The sequence below is a fragment of the Dipodomys merriami genome, unplaced genomic scaffold (genome assembly GCF_024711535.1).
Source record: "Dipodomys merriami isolate MVZ:Mamm:240054 unplaced genomic scaffold, mDipMer1.0.p SCAF_1, whole genome shotgun sequence".
Lineage (NCBI taxonomy): Eukaryota > Metazoa > Chordata > Mammalia > Rodentia > Heteromyidae > Dipodomys > Dipodomys merriami.
The window spans coordinates 125,038,945-125,058,719 of NW_027202270.1; the positions used below are offsets into that span (position 1 = coordinate 125,038,945).

Sequence of the window (19,775 nt, forward strand, 5' to 3'; positions counted from 1 at the left end):
CCCATATTCACTACCCAAGAATGATTACAATCATTTCTAGCATAACTATATAATGGAATATGATTCAGCCATTAAAAAAAAAAAAGTCCTACCTTTGTAGCAATATAGATGGATCTGGAGGGCATTATGCTAAGTCACAAAGAGAGAAATACTGAACTATTATTTGTATGTGGAATCTAAAAGAGTCAAATTCATAGAAGCTGGAGGTGGAATATTGCTTACTAGGGGTGAAATGAAATGGAGAGGCATTAGTCAAAGGGTAGAAAGTTCTGGCTGAGGGAGAAGTTCTTGGGTTCTAATGGATAAGGTTGGCAACTATGCTTGATAATGCTATATCATTTAGTTGAAATTAGCTAAGAATTCAATTGTAAGTATGCTCACCACATACAAAAAGAGGGTAAGTATATGAGATGCTGGCATGATGATGAATTCGGCTGCAGCAATCTTTGCTCCTGGTGCATATACACAATCATCCCCTTGCATACCCACAATGGAAGCTCAATAAAGACAGAAGGAAAATAAGTTACAACCTTGCTTTGGACATTTCTTTCTTTTCTTTACATTTCTCTTCACTTTAGAAAGACCTCTCTCTTCCCCTTTCATTCAGCCAACATTTTAACAATCCTTTCAAACAAGTGAGTAAGAGGTAAGAACTTGCACTCTGGCACCCTTGAGCCGACATGGCTTCTTCCAAACCTGGGGGCCCTTGGGCAACCTGCTAAATCTCTCTAAATCGCTCTAAGCCTTGTGATCTTTCCCATCAAATGAGACACTAACAGCAGTATCTACCTGATGGGGTGATGATCAATGAGAGAAGCCATGTAAAATGTTCAGCAGGGTGCCATCTACACTGGAACTGAAGGGTCACAGGTGCTATTCTCTTGTCACTCCTTTCTAAAATTATTCTCATTATCTTTTCCTCCAATGGTAGGCTTTGGCATAGGACCACCCACCACCACCACCACCACCACCCAACGCCAACCCACCCCCACCCCTGCCTCCACCTCCCTATTCATTCCCAGAGGATCTCAGCACACACCAGGCCTAATGTGCCTACCACATCTAACCCTACCTTTCACCTCGGTTTATAGCCTCATCTGTTGAAAAAGGTAAATGGCTCAGCTCACCCTCTATTTTGTTTCTGCCAGGATACAGGACCCTCATCATTCACACCCTCCTTCTTGATGAGCCTAGGAAGGGATTTCCCTAGGCTCTTCCAATCTCTTCTAGGGATCTTCCAATGGGACATCCAGAGAAGTCCATATGGAGAAGGCAGCATGGAGTGAATGGTGGCTAAGAATCCAATTTTATTTCTAACAAGCTGGTTTTATCTCTAACAATCTGGCCCTCTATCTGCCTCCTCCACTAGATGCAAAGGTAAGAATAGGTGTCAATAATTGCAAAAAAGTAGAGCAAATTCTATAGTTTTATGTAACCTCATCATCCACTTGGAACATGTTTACTTTTCTCATGTCAGAAGCAGGTCTCAGTCACCCTGGAGTGTCCAATTCTCACTTCCTCCCAGTTCCTCCTATTCTGGCTGACCCAGATATCTGTCCCACACAACTGCCTGGTGGTGACTACCTTTCTATGGAATAGCTAAAAGACATATATCCTCCTTCTAGCAATCAGGCCAGGCCAGATTTGGCCCCCAGGCTATAACTTGCCAAATCCTAGTCGATCACACAGTTAGTGCTTCCAAAACTGAATGCATTAGTGATGGATCAACTATGCCTATGAGGCCTGTGTACATCTCCAGATGAAAACACACCTGGAACTGCCAGAACCAGTGTATATGTGAAAATGGAACCATGTAACTTGAGGGTATGGGTAGGATTGGGAAAGATGAGGGAGAATAATGGAAGCAGTGACATTGATCAAGGTGATGCATTGTGCTGATTATCTGACTTGTTAAACAGATACCCCTTTGTACAATTAAAGATAATAATATAACTAAATTAAATATTTTCTGCACCACCAGCACTTCCGTAGGCTTTCCTCTAGTCAGTAGACCCCATCCTCCAGTTGTACCCACCCCTGATGCATGCAGATCACCCCTCTCCTTGAGGCCAGCTCTGGGTAAGGAAGTTGAAGGACAGCAATCATTCCCAGGACCCAGTTTCCAAACAAATGTCCTCAGTAATAAAAGAAGTAGAAATTGAAATATATAAAATGGATAATATAGGAGCCAAATAGTATGTACAGAGACTGAAGCTAGTGTTTTCCAGACGGCTTTAGTGAGTCTTTAACATGCAAATGAGATGCTTCCCTCAGGGTATTTTAAAAGGCCTGTCAGGCGTGAAATATGTCTGTCAATGAAAAACACTTTACATTATTAAACTTTTTGTTAATGAGTCCCTGCTCCATTCTGTTTACTTGCTTTTTTTTTTTTTTTTTTTGTCAGTCATGGGGCTTGAACTCTAGGCCTGGGTGCTGTCCCTGAGCTCTTCAGCTCAAGGCTAGAGCTCTACCACTTGAGCCACAGCGCCACTTCTGACCTTTTCTGTTTATGTGATGCTGAGGAATCGAACCCAAGGCCTCATTCATGGAAGGCAAGCACTCTACCACTGAGCCACCTTTCCAACCCCTACTTGCTTTTTTTTTTTTACTTTCCCTTGAGTTACCTTTTATATAAGTGCATACCTTTGAAGGGGGCTTGAGGCCAGCAAGAGCCTAAAACCTAATCACTAGGAAATATTTTTAGTAATAACTTTTACAAAACCTTTAAACTCATCTGGTTAGATATCTCATGCAACCAGTAAGCAGAGACTAATGTCATCATTCCCAGTTATACATAGATGGGGAAAATGCAGAGCCAAGGGTAAATGGTTAGCCCAGGTGTTTAGCTAGTACAATGGCAGAGTAACCAATTGACTAGAGCCTTCCCACTCCAAGTGTTCAGCCCTTGTCCACATTATGGCACAAGGTCTCTTTTAACAGGATTCCCTAGGTCACCAAGAGTCAAGATCAAGCAATATTTTCCCACTAAAACCATCCATTCTAGCCTACCAAGTTGACAATGCTGTCAGAACCAGGGAAAACATCCCTGTGGGTCATAAAACAAAGCAACAGGATGTCCATCAAGTAGGAAGTTGATATCCATCCTCTGGAGGGAAACCAAGTACTTAACTGCTATCAGTTACAGATATGTACTTTGGAAAAAACTAGGCGTAGGAGTTAGTAAGTGACAGAGCCAGAACTTTTATCTAAATGTTATCTGTTCCAACCAAAAGAACAAAAGGAATAAGCAGCTTGAGGGTTGGGGCAAGGGGAGGGGAGACAGACAAATGGAGAGAAGAAAGGTAGGCAAATACAGTCATTATTCAGTGTACATAGGTGGAAATGGAACCATGTAACTTGAGAGTGTAGATGGGAATGAGAAAGATGGAAGAGAATAATAAGAGTGACAGTGATCAAGATGATGCATTGTACTGGTAATCTGACTTGTTGAACTGATAGCCCTTTGCACAACTACTTAAAAATAATAATAAAGTAAAATAAGCTCTTAGCTGGGACTGATGGCTCACATCTATAATCCTAGCTACTCAGGAAGCTGAGACCTCGGTATGGAGATTTAAAGCCAGCCCCGGCAGAAAAGTCTGTGCAATTCTTATCTCCAATTATCCAGAAAGAAAAGCTGAAAGTAGAGGTGTGGCTCAGATCCACAGTCTAAAGCAGAAAAAGTCAAGAGGGAGCAGTGCCAACACAAATAAATAAATAAATAAATAGATAGATAGATAAACCAAGTCAAATTAAATACTAAAGAAAAAATAAGCAAATTGTGGGCCAACAGAGTTTCTGACCAGGAAAGCTGAATCCCAGATAAGTCAGTACCCCACCCTTTGAGGGGAAGGGGTTTGAATGGTTTAACCCAGCACTATTCTTGCCCAACAGGTTCCCTTGTCTGACCAAAAAACAAATGCAAACTCTTTCAGGATGTGAGGTCAAATTTTACATCTATAAGAACCATTAACTAACAGCCAAAGTAAATAATAACACAAAACAGATTATGATGTACTGACATACATGTAGGTGGATGTGAAAACTTGTGTGTAAAGAAATTTGGGGAGAGGGCTGGGAAGGTGGCTCAGTGGTAGGGTGCTTGCCTTGTATGCGTGAGGCCCTGGGTTCGATTCCTCAGCACCACATAAGCAGAAAAAGTCAGAAGTGGTACTGTGGCTCAAGTGGTCGAGCCCTAGCCTTGAGCTGATGAGCTGAGGGACAGCGCCCAGGCCCAGAGTTCAGGCCCCACAACCAACAAAAAAAAAAAAAAAAAAAATGGAGAGAATTAATAGTGTGCAAAGTAATATGCACATGTATGCTACAGCAGCCAAAGTAAGGCTGGCAAACAAGCAAAGGCAGCCCGGTGGGAAGAGTTCACATGATTTTCCCCCCTGTAGAATAGCAGTTCTCAAATAACAGTCTCCAGACCAGCCGCATCTCCAGGTTAGACCTACAAAAATTCTTGGTACCCATACCGGCCCTGGACTAACCATACACAACTAGACATGTAGAGGAAAGGGATCTGGATTCTGTGGAGTAACCCTCCAGGTGACTGCTGCACGCTAAACTTTCAGAACTATGCCAACCAGAAAATGCCAAAAAGCAAACGTGTGACTAACTATGCAAAGTCTTAAGTCATTTCAACTCCTCATGAATTTCCTGGGCATCCGTGGAGCGACAAGTATGTTCTGGGGCAATCAATAAATACTTGTTGAGTGCCTTTAGTTATCAGGAAGTAAATGTCCTTTCACTCTGGGCGAGAGCTGCAACCAGCTCTTTTGCAGACAGCTCACACACTGCCAGGCGCTGGAGGTAAGTAGTGGCTGGGGGTCACCCCAAGTTCAAATGGAGGAGAAGGGTCAGTTTATCAGGATCTGCTTCCCTCCTCTCTCTCTCTCTCTCTCTCTCTCTCTCTCTCTCTCTCTCTCTCTCTCTCTCTCTCTCTCTCTCTCTCTCTCTCTCTCTCTCTCTCTCTCTGGGGGTTTGTCCCAAGCCCAAGTCAGATTATCAGGAACACACACACACACACACACACACACACACACACACACACACACACACACACACACACACACACCCCAGATTATCAGGAACACACACACACAACCTGCTCAGACACACACACACACACACACACACACACACACACACACACACACACACACACCCCAGATTATCAGGAACACACACACACAACCTGCTCAGACACCAAGTCCCCAGCCCCAATAGGCTACTTGCATGCAATGGCTTGTCACCGAGCCACCAGCGCCCTCCTCCAGCTCCAGCTCCGCCTACCCGGGCACACGCAAAGAGGACAGTCAGTCCACACCTAACGCCAGCCCGAGGCGGGGTCACTCAAGTCACCTGAGTCCTGTGGCCACGCGCTGGGCCCAGGTGACAAGGTCACCGGCCGGGATTCCTTCCCACCCACGCCCACGCAGGCTGCACGGTGGCCCCCTGAGCTCCACTTGCCGCGCGGCCCCCCGTGCAGACCTCCCGCCGACCGCACCTGCTCACCCCGAGTGCGGCCCCGCTGGCCCCCGCGGTTCCCGTGTTCCCAGGAAACGGTGTCCAGGCCTCCAAGGCTGCTCGGCGAAGCCGGTGCCGCGCGGCCTTCTGGGATTTGTAGTTCCCAGGCTTAGGGCTCACCCTAAGGCCCCTCCCTTGACCTCTAACCCTGGAACCCCAGGGGCCTCCCAGCTCTTCCTCTCCGAATAGGTCATAGATTCCTGTTTAGTGGAGGACGCAGCTGTGGATTTGTAGGTTTCATTCGTAGGTATTATTTGTAGAACAAAAAACCAAAAAATAAATTCACTTGATCAGTGCATTGGATGGTAAGAGTTTTATAGGTTCATCTGAGTCATATGAGTCTATCAATGCCTTTTGGAGGCATTTTCCTTCATGGGGGAAGACAGATTCAATGCAATTCTATTCGAGTTTCCAACTGGATGTTTTTGTTTCGATATGGGGGTTTGAACTCAGAGTCCCACACTTGAAGCCATAGCTTCTGTCTAGGAATCTTTGCTATAACCTCAAATGCCCCTTAGGCCTAGGGGTAAAAAGAGCTTCCTGTTATTGCTAGTCTTCAGCTGCTTCCTACCCACTTCCCCAACCCCAGGCTGGTTTCTTTGATTATTCTAAGTAGACATGCATTAAATATTCTACACGTAACTTTTGATCTTGCCATCTGTTTTCAGTAGGACTCTAATGGCTACAGCTCCCATGCTGTTGTGGTAATTTTCCTTTTTGGGGGTATCCGGTTGTGGGGCCTGAACTCTGGGCCTGGGAGCTGTCCCTCAGCTCTTCAGCTCAAGGCTAGCACTCTACCACTTGAGCCACAGCACCACTTCTGGCTTTTTTTTTCTGCTTATGTGGTGCTGAGGAATCGAACTCAGGGCCTCATGCATGCAAGGCAAGCGCTCTACCACTGAGCCATCTTCCCAGCCCAGTAACTTTCCTCTTTATCATTGCTACCTCGACATGGAAAATCCATCATGTGCCATGAACCAACACAAGATCCAAGACCTCATTTCAAAGTCCTACAAACCCTCCCACTGAAAACCTAGAAATGAGCACTTTTCAAGTGGTGGGAATGTCAACACCAGTGCCTGCTTAACCAAGAACTCTATAAATGCTCTCAGGCCCTTCTGAAGAAGTAAACATGGAGGCAGTAAACATGGCTCACCTATGCGATCCTCTCATGCCTCAGAGCTTTCATCTGTCATATGGGGTAATGACATCTGCCTCTCAGGCTTGCTTAAGAGTTGAATGAGACAACCTGTGCCAGGGCTGAATCCAGCACCAGGCACACACTAAAGACATATGCAGCCCTTGTCCTTCTTCCTTATTAAGCAACCAAAAAGACCTAACAACTAGATGAGGCCAAATGGCTTCTCCAGAAATACCACACCACCTCCTTCTGTTTGCTAGTGGAGTGGCCAGGCCTTAATATGGCAATGAACCAAAGCAGAAAAAAAAAAAGAAAAGAAAAGAAAAAAGAGAGGGGGGAAAAAAAAGGAACAACTCATCAGAAACCAGGCTTTTGTCAAAAAGAAGAAAAAAAATACACAATGCTCAAACCCAACTGCAGTGAGCAATTAGGGAACAATAGCTAAATACTTTCTATAATTAGCGGAGCAAAACCATCACGAATGATCAGAGCTGCTTTGTCTGCACTGACCCTCTGTCCCCAAAGAAGATCTTGGCTCACATGAGATGCAAACTGGGGTCCCTGGTATCATTTTTAGTTTCCTTGACAAATTATATTTCATGCCACCCTTCAGCTCCAGAAAAGAAAAGTAGGAGAGGCCATGTAGGCCCTTCATTAGAAAAGAAAAGCAAATGGAAATATAAGAATGAATTCAATCATAAGATAGGAAAGGATACTACAGCCTGTTCGGAGGACTGTAGCTGCACTGGTAGGTGGGTGGATCAGCCCCTTTGTCAGAGGAGAAAGCAAGTGGGTTTTGGTGTCCATGTACTGTGCCCCTTTGCTAACATCTGAAGAGGAAATCCTTACCCTTAACTCTGGATATTCCAGGCAAAAGCAAAGGATGCTATCATCCCATGAATATGAATGCTAGCAAATTGTTCTCTTGGTCTGGACAGCAGGAACAAATGGGCTACCTCACCCCCAAATCTCTATTCCTACCCAAGCACTGCTGTTCCCAGACCCCTGGTTCCCAAATGAACCATCCTTCTCCCTTTCCTTAATTCCTTATCACCATCTTGACCTGGAGCTTCCTCGCCCATATCCATCGATCTTTCCCCTCTTCTCCATTTCTATCATCAAGATCATTGTGCAGTTTCCCCTGTATGTAACTTTTGATCATGCTATTTCCTGTAGAACTCTAATAGCTATAGCCCCCATGGTGTGGTGTAGCCCAAGCCCAGACTTTTTCCCAGGCCTCCATTCACTGCTTTATCTCCCAGGTTCCTCTCCTGAGTAGTCATTCCACAAGACACTACATTAGTTTCCTAAATTATTGTCTAGGCCAACCTCTACAGCAGGATTTTCTGATGGTCAAGGCCTCCTGATGGTCCAGTGAACGATGTTAGGTGGTATAGTCCTCATGGTTAGTATTTGGCCCAGGTACCCTTATTAGGCCTGTGCATCTCATCATGGAGTTGCTGCAAGTGATGGCTCCTAGAGCTCACAGCTGCCTCATTTTCTGGAAACTTGATGGACTGAATGCAGTTGTTTCACCAGGAAACTGCCTTTGCTTTTTGACCTATTTCCATAGTCAGTGGCTGACAGAAAAGTCCAGCCCTTGGGCCTAGAGAATGGATATTCTTGAAGTACCATTCATGCTCCCAAGATCCATATGGGAGAAGGCTTTATTGTTTCATCCCTGAGAATGCTTGTGATTCTGCCTTTACAGTAGGTGGTAAGTGGCTAAACTCTTGTAATAATGGGTATTTAAATAGGCATTAGAAAAAAGTACACCTAGCACATATCATCAGGATACTGTTATGATGAGTTTCTATTAACTTAAAAAAGGAAGAAGAAGCCAGATGCTGGTGGGTCATACCTGTAATCCTAGCTACTCAGGAGGCTGAAATCTGAGGATCGTGGTTCAAGCCAGCCTGGACAGGGAAATCTGTAAAACTCTTATCTCCAATCAGAAAACCATAAGTGTAGCTGTGGCTCAAAGTGGTAGATTGCTAGCTTTGAGCAGAAAAGGTCCAGGACAGCACCTAGCCCCAGAGTTCAAGCCCCACCAACAACAAAAAAAAAAAAAAAGAGGAGGAGGAAGAAGAAGAAGAAGAAGAGGAGAAGAGGAGAAGAAAAGGAGAAGGAGGAGGAGGAAGAAGAGAAAAAGAAGAAGAAGGAAGAGGAGGAGGAGGAAGAGGAGGAGGAGGAGGAAGAGGAGGAACCAGAGCTACTATACACAGACTTGTATCATTTTTATTTTTAATCTAGATTTCATATAGGAGAAAAACATACTTGTCTTTCTGAGTCTTATTTTGCTTACTATGATGATAGATAACTAGTACTGCCCTTTCTTGCAAATGACACTAATTTTTATGGAATGAAGAATAAAATTAGATAAAAATAAAAATAAAATTCTTTATCCACTAATAAATGTGTGGACCAAGTTCATAACTTATCTATCATGAACAGTGCTGTAATAATCATGAGTATAAAGCTATTTCTAGTGTATGTTATCCATTGGGCTAATTTTACTATTTTCCTTTTGCTTTCACTATGTTTAAAACTTTTTTGTTGTTGTTGTTGGTTGTGGGGCTTGAACTCTGGGCCTGGGGGCTCTCCCTCAGCTCTTCACTCAAGGTGAAGCTCTATCACTTGAGCCACAGCACCACTTTGGTATTCTGGTGGTTTTATTTGCAATAAGAGTCTCACAGACTTTCCTGCCCAGACTAGCTTTAAATCATAATGCTCAGATCTCAGCCTCCTGAGTAACTAGGATTACTACCTGGGTCAGAAAAGAAAATTTAAATGACCTGCAATCTTATCCTGCAAAGGTGAGCACTACTATCATTCTGCAGTGTATTCTTGTAAACTTTAAAATAATATATAGCATAGAAATCCTGTTAGGAATGGTTTTGTAAATCTGCTTTCTCATGTAAGGTAATATTTTTCCATGACATCAAGAATTCTAAAGCATTATCCTTAATATTTGCAATGACATTTTAGTTCCTAACATTTAATCCATTTTCTTCTTTTGTTTTTATATTGGTACTGTGGTACTATGAATACAAGGCCTAGGCCATGTGCTGATGTACCTGTACTATATAAACTAGCCCTGTCAATTAGCCTGTGCTTCAGTGGTCTAGAAAAATGAAGGATTGCCTAAATTCCATTCCAAAGCCTTCCTGCCTTGCTTGATTTCTCCATGAATGCAGGAAGGAATGTTGCCTCACAGCTACAGCATTTCAGCTCAGCTTTCTTGGGCATTTTCTCCTGGGCTCACTTTCTTTGAGCTATCCTGTTCAGACAGTGTCTTCTGGGCACAGGGGACCTGGAACTCAGATTCTGATAGGAATCCGCATTCCTTTGACTCACAGACAGTAATGTTCTTTTTTATTGTAAAGATACTGTACAGAGGGGTTACAGTTACATGAGCAAGATAATGAGTGCATTTAATCAATTTTCTTCTTTTGTTTTTGTATTGGTACTGTGGTACTATGAATACAAGGCCTTGTACTCTACCACTTGAGCTACATCTTCACTTCCAGCTTTTTGCTGATTAATTGGATATAAGAGTTTCTCAGACTTTTCTGTAGCAGGCTGGCTTTGAACCCAGATCCTGAGATCTCAGCCTCCTAAGTAACTAGGATTACAGGTGTGAGCCACTGGCACCCAGCTACTAAAATTTTTGCTCCTTGAAAATATTTGAGGGAGCCGGGCGCTGGTGGCTCACGCCTGTAATCCTAGCTACTCAGGAGGCTGAGATCTGAGGATCGCGGTTCAAAGCCAGCCCGGGCAGGAGAGACCGTGAGACTCCTATCTCCAATAAACCACCAGAAAACCGGAAGTGGCGCTGTAGCTCAAGTGGTAGAGCGCTCACCTTGAGCTGAAGAACTGAGGGATAGCGCCCAGGCCCAGAGTTCAAGCCCCACGACCGACAAAAAAAAAAAAAAAAGAAAATATTTGAGGGAATGACTGATTGATTTTAAGTAGAATTAACTATTTGACATAGTGCCTGTATTCATAACCACTCAAGAGGCTGAGTCAGCAATGGAATTTCCTCTTTCTCCTAGAAGCTGTCATATCCCCAAGGCTGAGATGCTTTCTACTTGATAATGGACTTTAAGTTTCTAGCCAGTGTTTATTTCTGCCTTCCACAACGTGGGCAACAGGCCAGTGAGACTCTTATCTTCAATTAACCACCAGAAAGCCAGAACTGGCTCAAGTAGTAGAGTGCAAACCTTGAGCAACAGCAAAAAAAAAAAAAAAAAACTCTGGAAAGGGCTGGGAAGGTGGCTCAGTGGTAGAGCGCTTGCCTTGCATGCATGAGGCCCTGGGTTCGATTCCTCAGCACCACATAAGAAAAAAGCCGGAAGTGGCGCTGTGGTTCAAGTGGTGCAGAGCTAGCCTTGAGCTGAAGAGCTGAGGGGCAGCGCCCAGGCCCAGAGTTCGGGCCCCACGACTGGACCCAAAAAAAAAAAAAAAAACTCTGGAAAGCCAGTACAGGTGGCTCACGCCTGTAATCATACCTATTCAGGAGGTAGATAGCTAAGGATCACCATTTGAAGCCAGCCTGGGCAGGAAAGTCCGTGAGACACTTATCTCCAATAAAACTACCAAAAAAGCTGGCTACTCGGAGGCTGAGATCTAAGGATGGAGGTTCAAAGCCAGCCCAGGCAGGAAAGTCCATGAGACTCTTTTTTTTTTTTTTGGTCGGTCATGGGTCTTGAACTCTGGGCCTGGGGGCTGTCCCTCAGCTCTTCAGCTCAAGGCTAGCACTCTACCACTTGGGCCACAGTGCCACTTTTGGTTTTTTGAGTGGTTTATTGGAGATAAGACTCTTACGGAGTTTCCTGCCCAGGCTGGCTTTGAACCGTGATCTTCAGACTCCTGAGTAGCTAGGATTACAGGCATGAGCCACCAACGCCTGGCAGAGATTCTTTTTCTTAATTTTTTTGAGATTAAGTGATTACATAAATTTCTCAAATTTCTCAGTATTGTAGGATAGTGGATACTTAAAGTCACAAACACATTTTAACCTTCACAAGGCAAATTGTCATTATCGTGGTCTATAAAGTTTGTGAAATCTGTGAGCTTTGAGAATACAACTATTTTTTCTACATCGGGTGATATGTACATTTCTTTCCTTTTCCTTAGTGTGAGCTGTTCCCTCTTTCACTGTCATTCCCTCCCTCCCTCCCATTGCTGCCCTTGAGTTGCTTAGTTTGTTTTCATCAATGTCCAGTGCAGCTGATGGGCCTCTCTGTTGTACATTTTCCTGTTTCCCCCTGATCCTGTGCCCTCCTCCTAGCTTCCCTCAGTCCATGAGACTCTTCTCTCCAATTAACCACCAGAAAAACAAAACCAGAAGTGGTACTATAGCTCAAAGTGGTAGAGTGCTAGCTTTGAGCAAAAGAGCTCAGTGACAGTTCTCAGGCCCTGAGTTCAAGCCCCATGACTGGTACAAAAAATAATAATTTCAAATTGGAAATAGCTCAGATGTTCACCAGGAGCAGAATAGGTAAAATATTGGGCTAGTTAACCATCATCAATTCTAATAAAATATGATACTAGTTAACAACATTGATAAGGTACTTCTTATGGGCTTACTACTACTATCATGCCAATATCAATATAAATAACCAGTACAAAAGCTAATATAAGACTTATTAAATGTCAGGGTCTCTTTCAAACCTAATTCATATATTTAGCCATTTGATCTTCATATATTACCAGTAAAGAAAGTAATTATTATTGTTCCCTTTTTTCAAATGAGGACATTGAACTATTTACTTAGATAGGTCATCACCATGAGAAAAGGTTAAAGACAGACAAAAAAAAATACAGCTGGATGTGGGTGGCTCATGCCTGCAATCCTAGCTACTCTGGAGGCTGAGATATGAGGATTGCAGTTCAAAGCCAGCCCAGGCAGAAAAGTCCATGAGAGACTTATTTCAAATAAACTACTCCCACCCTCATCCCCACCCCAAAAAAGCCTGAAGTAGAGCTGAAACTCAAGTGGTAGAGTGCTAGCCTTGAGTAAAATAAGCTCAGGGGCAGTGCCCAGTCCCTGTGTTCAAGCCCCTGTATGTGTGTGAGAGCACACGCGCGCACACACACACACACACACACACACACACACACACACACACAGAGCAAAGGGATTCTTCCAATGGAAAATAAGGAAGAAAGAAACAAAAGCACATCAAGTTCCTTGCTATCTTAGAGATAGTCTGAGGAAGCTTGATGTAGAGATTTTTAGAGATAAATGGTTTTGTTGAGATATATCACATACTATGAAATTCACCCTTTCAAAATGTAAATTCAATGGTTTTTTTTTTTTTTTTTTTTTTTTTTTTTTGTCGGTCGTGGGGCTTGAACTCTGGGCCTGGGCGCTGTCCCTCAGCTCTTCAGCTCAAGGCGAGCGCTCTACCACTTGAGCTACAGCGCCACTTCCGGTTTTCTGGTGGTTTATTGGAGATAGGAGTCTCACGGTCTTTCTTGCCCGGGCTGGCTTTGAACCGCGATCCTCAGATCTCAGCCTCCTGAGTAGCTAGGATTACAGGCGTGAGCCACCAGCGCCCGGCTAATTCAATGGTTTTTATGACATACGCAAAGTTGTACAATCATCAACAGTATCTGATTTTAATTTTTTTTTTACTTTTAAACACTCCAAGAAGAAACTTTCACCAATTCACAATCACTTTTCTTTCCCAGTTTCTGCTTCCTGCTCCCACCAGTCCCAGGCAATGGCCAATCTACAATGTGCAGTTATGCCTATTCTGAATATTTCATACCAAAGGAATGACATAAACTCTAGTCTTTTGTGACAGGCTTCTTCCTTCACACAGGGCTTCTAAGGTTCGTGTATGTTGGAGCATGTGTCAGTACATCATTACTTCTTGTCAATGAATATCTCAGCATTTGGATATACTGCTGTTTGTCTTTTTATCTGTTGATGGGCATTTGAGCTGTTTCTACACTCTGATTATTATGAATAACCCTACTATGAACATTAGTGCATAAGTTTGTGTGTGTGTGTTTGTGTGTGTGTGTGAATAAATGTTTCCATTTTTCTCCTCCTGGGAACAGGGGTCTGCATAGGAACTTCATAAGATGATCAAGGGCAAGTCAGTGTAAGAAATGAGAGGCCATCCAGAGTGACCAATATGAACTCAAGGCTTTATTGGGGGGCAGAACTCCTGGGCTGATCTAAGCAGGAATGGAGGCAGCAGCCATGGACCAGCGTAGGCTGAAATTAAACAGAATTTTAGGGGGCAGCACACGGGTCACATGGGTTACATTACGTAGACTACAGGAATTTGGGAGTAGGGTTAGTTCCAAGAAGAGATATTATGAAGGTGCTACATGGACTACAGGAATTGGAGGGATAGTCACATTCTGAGAAGAAGTGTAAGGAGACCATTGCAACTGGGGCGGGAATTTGTACATCACACCAGGAAAACAATACAACACACCAGGAAAACAATACAACATCAGAGAAACAGAAGCTTAACAGATTTTTGTAAACAGGTAGGGACACAGGGCAGGGCCTCAATCGGCAAGCTGACTCTGAGTCCTTAGAGTCAGTTGATATAAGAGAGGCTGCTCTCCCTCTGTACAGTATGTTCTCAAATAAAATAAAATAAAATATTAAAAAAAAAAAAGAGAGAGGCTGCTCCTACTACTTGTGATAGCATTCCCATGTTGTTCCATGCCCCTCACTTGAGTTATTACCCAAACCTCTGCTTCTGTCCTTCAGCGCCTCACCTATAAACAGGTAAGGGTACAACATTTCCTTTTTATCATTGAATATTTCAGTGCTGGATTGTTTTTCTCCAGACATTCAGAAAATGAGTTGTTTCCATACTTTGGAGCATGACCTTGTCTAGTTGACATTATGAGGAGGCATCCTCTGAATGCCATGGGCCTGGCTAAGTGCCTCCAATCAGTGCTTCCAATACACCTTAGACTTGCTCTATCTAGCATGGTACACTTAGCACACTGAGGCAGGGTACATGTTTACACAAGGGCTTACAAACCCAGATGTCCAAGGAGCCCAGCAAGGTAAGGAAAATAATGAAACCAGATCAGACACAAGAATAACCCTCATTTAGTAAAACATAAGCATAAAACTCTTGTCTATTTTTTCTTCAACCATACAATTCCTTTGCTCTATCTTGTGTTCTCTTTTGAGATCATCATAGGTATGTAAAGCATTTCACATAATACCTGCCCCCCTCTGTCTCTGTCTGTCTCTGTATCTCTGTGTCTCCTCTCTCTCTCTCTCTCTCTCTCTCTCTCTCTCTCTCTCTCTCTCTCTCTCTCTCTCTCTCTCTCTCTCTCTCTCTCTCTCTCTCTCTCTCTCTCTCTCTCTCTCTCTCTCTCAGCAGTGCAACTACAACCCAAAAGGCAGCACCCTCACCTTTGGAGATTCAGCAGGGAGTGGCAGGGACTGTGGCTCATAGTTCCATAAAGCAAACTATGTCCCACATGATTGCTACCATAAAATTTAGGCTCATTGTTGTCAAATTTACTGGTTTTCCAAAGAAGCTAAAAATCTACGTCTTTCTTAAAACTTCTCAACTTTTTTCATTCAGCATTTATTTTTATTGTTATTACTAAGGAGTTGTCCAAAGGGATAACAATTCCATAAGTCAGGTATAAGTACACAATGTTTCTTGGAAAATGTCACCCCTTCCTCCTCTTTCCCTCATTTTCTTCCTCCTGTCACTGCCCATGATTTCCATCGTCTACTTTTTACATAGTGTATATTGAATACTGTGACTGCATTTGTTCACCTTTCCCCTCTTTTACTAAAAAGACAAAACACACACACACACAACAACAACAACAACAGCCAAAAAAAGTTTCAATTTTCTGGAATTTGTTTTTACAAATAGTACTTTTAAAAGTTTAGAGAGGTTACAACTTTAGGTTCCTCCCCTAAGTGTATCCTCCTTTAGTCTGACTGTGTATAAATGCCTAGAGTCCCGCATAGGTTATTATATTCAGTTGAATTTTAGATCTACCTTCCACATATAAGAGAAAACGTGCTATTTGTCTCTCTGAGCTTGGCTTATCTCACTTAACATGATTTGTTCTAGGCCCATCCATTTCCCCGAGTATGATATATTCTTTGTAGTGGATGAGTAAAATTCCATTGTGTATATGTACCATATTTTATTGACCACTCAGCTATTGTAGGGCATATGGGCTGTTTCCACAATTTGGCTATTGTGAATAGTGCAACAATGAACATGGATGTACAAGTGTCTTTACTGTATCCAGACTTGTAATGTTCTGAATAGATGCCCAAGAGTAGTACAGCTGGATCATAGGGTAGCTCTAGGTTTAGTTTTTTGAGGAATCTCTAAACTACCATCCAGAGTGGTTGTAATAGATTGCATTCCCACAATGCAACAGTGCAGGAGGCTACCTTTTTCCCCACATCCCCATAGCATTTGTTATTATTTGAATTTTCAATGTTGGTCCATCTAACTGAGGTGAGTTGGAATCTCAGTGTTGTTTTTATTTGCATTTTCTTTCTGGCCAGGGATGTTGTACATGTCCTTGTGTGTTTATTTGCCATTCTTCCTTCTTCTTCTGAGAAGTCTCTCTTTAGCTCCTTTGCCCATATATTGACTGTTTTATTTTAGGGAAAACCTTCCAAATTTTAAGTGACTAGAACTAGCTCAAAAGTTTTAAAGCATATGTGAGACAAATAGAATACTTTTTTTTCCTTTTTCTTTTGTGCTGGTTCTAGGGTTTGAACTCAGGACTTGGGTTCTATCTCTTAGCTTTTTTCAATCAACACCAGTGCTCCACCACTTAAGCCATGGCTCCACTTCTGGCCCTTTGCTGCTTAATTGGAGATGAGACTCTCAGCAATTTTCCTGCCTGGAGCTGGCTTTGAGCAATGCTCAGATTTCAGCTTCCTGAGTAGCTAGGACTACAGGCATGAACCACTGGTGCCCAGTAGCATACTGTAATTTTTTTTTGAGGTATAACAGCTAGTATTTATTTTGTGTCCACAGCACTCTAAGCAGCATTCAAGTATACTTCAACACTTTACCTGTATTACTTCTTTTTGCCTTCACAGCCTTTTGATGTAGGTAGACTTACTGGAGGCTTGTAACTGAAGGAGGGAGGGAGGGGGGATTTGAGCTCAGGTAAGTTTGACTCCAGATTTCTTAGAAAGGTAGTTCTAGTTGAGAGTGTGTGGAAAACTGGCCAAGCTTATACTCCCTGGTATAAGTTCTAGATGAGCTACTTTCTGTTTGCCTTCTTGGGCAACTTGCATACACTACTTCTAAACCTCAGTCTTCCCATCCATAATCCGAGAGGACTGGAGGATGAGATTCAGTGGTGGAGCACGTGTAGCATGCTCAAGGCTTTGGGTTCAATCCCCAGCACTGGGTAAAAGGCCAACTATATGCATAGGGCTATTTTGTTGATGAGATAAACATGAGATAAACAAACACAAAATAATTATCAGTCAAAACAGCCAAACTTATTGCCTATTGTTTTCTTCTTACAGAAATTAACTCATAACCATCCATATTATAGTGACTACTAATCCTTAGCTTGCAAACAGGCAATATTTGATATCTACCCTGGTTCTAAAGAAACAGGATTACTTCAGATCTCAGATGGCTGCCTTCTGAGCCAGCAGCACACTGGATAGCAATGAAAATGATCAAAACAAATGACAGGGCTCAGAGCAAGGGGCAAATTGTTCCCCTGCCCAATACAATAGAAAAAGGAATAGTTATCTTGCATCAAAGGATTCATTCCTGCTGAATCCTTGTATTTCACATTCCCTTAAGGTTAGAGCCAACTTTTAAGATGAATAATTAAATCTGGAAAGAAATGGGGTCAGCAGGTCTTGTGGTGTTTTTTAGACAAGAAATCCCAGAGCTAGCTGAAGAAGTGGCTGATAGAAAAGCTTCTTTCTACTCATTTACCCCCAAGAACCGCTCAGTTCCAGAAAGGATGTTTAGGAACACATCTCAGTAAATGCAAGGTGACACTGGTTTTAAGCCCGCTACACTCAAAATTCACTTCTGATGTGCATTTTTTTATGATTTTGGGCTTAATATAAATTATTGTTATATATAATCTTATGTTATATTGGTAATCTTATTTAAAAAACAGATTTCATTCGTGATAGCAAAGGAATGAAAAACCTAAGAACTCATATCCTGAGATACCTGTACAATCTATGGAGAGACAATTTCTAAATGTTATTGGAAGATGTGAAAAAGATTTAATAAGTCAAACCTAAATGGTGCTACTGAGAAGACATTAATTATAAAGATATCAGCTCTCTCCAAATTAATTTGCAGATAATTCAATGTTAATCAAAAGACCTACAGGGTTGCTTTTTCCAAAGGACTTAATAATTCTAAACATCACTTGGCAGCAACTTGGAGGCAGAAATGAGGACTGTGGTTTAAGGCTAACCCTAGCAAAAAGATAGTGAGGCCCTGTCTCAATCAAAAAGCCAGGCATGGTGGCTCATGACTTCTCATTTGAGCAATGCAGGAGGCAATAAGTAGAGAATCATGATCCAGCCAGAACTAGGGAAAGCTTGATACTTTCCCTAACAAGGGAGGGAGAGAGGCAGGGAGGAAGGGAGGGAGGAAAGAAGGGAGGAAGGAAGGGAGGGAGGGAAGGAAGAGGAAGGAAGGGAGGGAGGGAAGGAAGAGGAAGGAAGGGAGGGAAGGAAAGGGAGAGAAGGGAGAGAGGGAGAGAGAGAAGGAAGGGAGGGAGAGAGGGAGAGAGGGAGGGTGGGAGGGAAGGAAAGAGGAGAGGAGGAGATACTACACCATGCTTTTATTTAGTTATTTATTTTACTCATTTGGTATTTTACTTTGCTTTTACAGCTTTGAGGTGCGTGTGCATGCGTGCATGCGTGTGTGGGGGTGTGTGTGTGGGGGTGTGGGTGTGTGTGGGGGTGTATAAAGATTTGGAGGGCATATGACAGACATCTACAAAGGAATGACAATGAGGTAGAAGACCTTTTCTTTTCACTACAGAATGATGATAAAGCAATCTACGGGCAAGAAATAGATTCAAACATACATCATATGGGAGAGAAGAATGTGTCACTTAGCTTTGAAATCATTCCAAACATTTACATAGTTCTCAACATGATGTTTCTGTTTTAGAGCCTGTGTTTTTGTTGTTTTGATGTTTTGTTATAGTGGGTATTTTATCAGATCCCATATGTGAGAACTGGAATAAACTCCTTCTCCTTCCCAACATGTGAATAAGCTCTCCTTGCCTTTGGAGCCATTAGTCAAGTCTTGAGTCTCCCATATATGTTACTTATCTCAACTACTGGACTTCAAAATATATAATTTAGTCAAGGGTGTGACCAACACTGAAAGCTTAGGCTGTGGCAAGGCTTTACAAGCAGAGAGCATAGGCTTTGGCTGGCCTCAGCCTGGGAGGCCTCGCCTGCTAACAATACCTGCACCCTCCCTTAGCATGGAGGTACTTCATTTCCTTTGTGCTAGAGATCCCTTGTAATGATCGAGCCCCACCAAAATCATAAACCCCAACCTTTAATTAGATTTTACTTTCCACAAAGGCCTGCATCCGGGGGCTGGGAAGGTGGCTCAGTGGTATAGTGCTTGCCTTACATGCATGAGGCCCTGGGTTCGATTCCTCAGCACCACATAAGCAAAAAGAAAAAAGTGGAAGTGGTGCTGTGGCTCAAGTGGTAGAGCACTAGCCTTGAGCTGAAGAGCTGAGGGACAGCGCCCAGGCCTAGAGTTCAGGCCCCACTACCTCACCCCCCCCCCAAAAAAAAGGCCTGCATCCATCTAATTTAACAATTAGGCTTGAGTAATGTTGGAATAGTCTCATTATGTAGCTAATACGTTCTATCATGTGTATTTCCTATGAGACTTTTATTCTCCCCATGTTTAGGTATTGTGATAATAAGAATAAGACAATAGCTAGGTGATTTGTGAAATTACACTTTGGTCAACTTCTCATTTCTACCATATATAACAGAACAGCAGTTTGGAAGTACCTCAGAAATAAAATTGAGTACAATTATTTCATTTAAAGATACAAAAATGTAGAGCACAAGAAACTTTATGAGAAT

At 42.8% G+C, this 19,775-nt stretch overlaps 1 protein-coding gene across 4 annotated transcripts in view; it reads right to left on the reverse strand.

Moving 5' to 3' along the window:
- The window catches only part of Adck1 (aarF domain containing kinase 1), a 106,408-nt gene that overhangs the window by 84,589 nt on the left and 2,044 nt on the right, over positions 1 to 19,775 (reverse strand). For 2 of the 4 annotated variants that reach the window (XM_070028750.1, XM_070028727.1), the window contains exon 1: positions 5,521 to 5,599. The exons of 1 other annotated variant lie outside the window; for it this stretch is intronic. The gene's annotated coding sequence lies outside the window, so the exon portion shown is untranslated. Of the gene's footprint in view, positions 1 to 5,512; positions 5,600 to 19,775 lie in introns of those variants that run through there. One more of the 4 variants, XM_070028731.1, reaches the window with a different exon arrangement.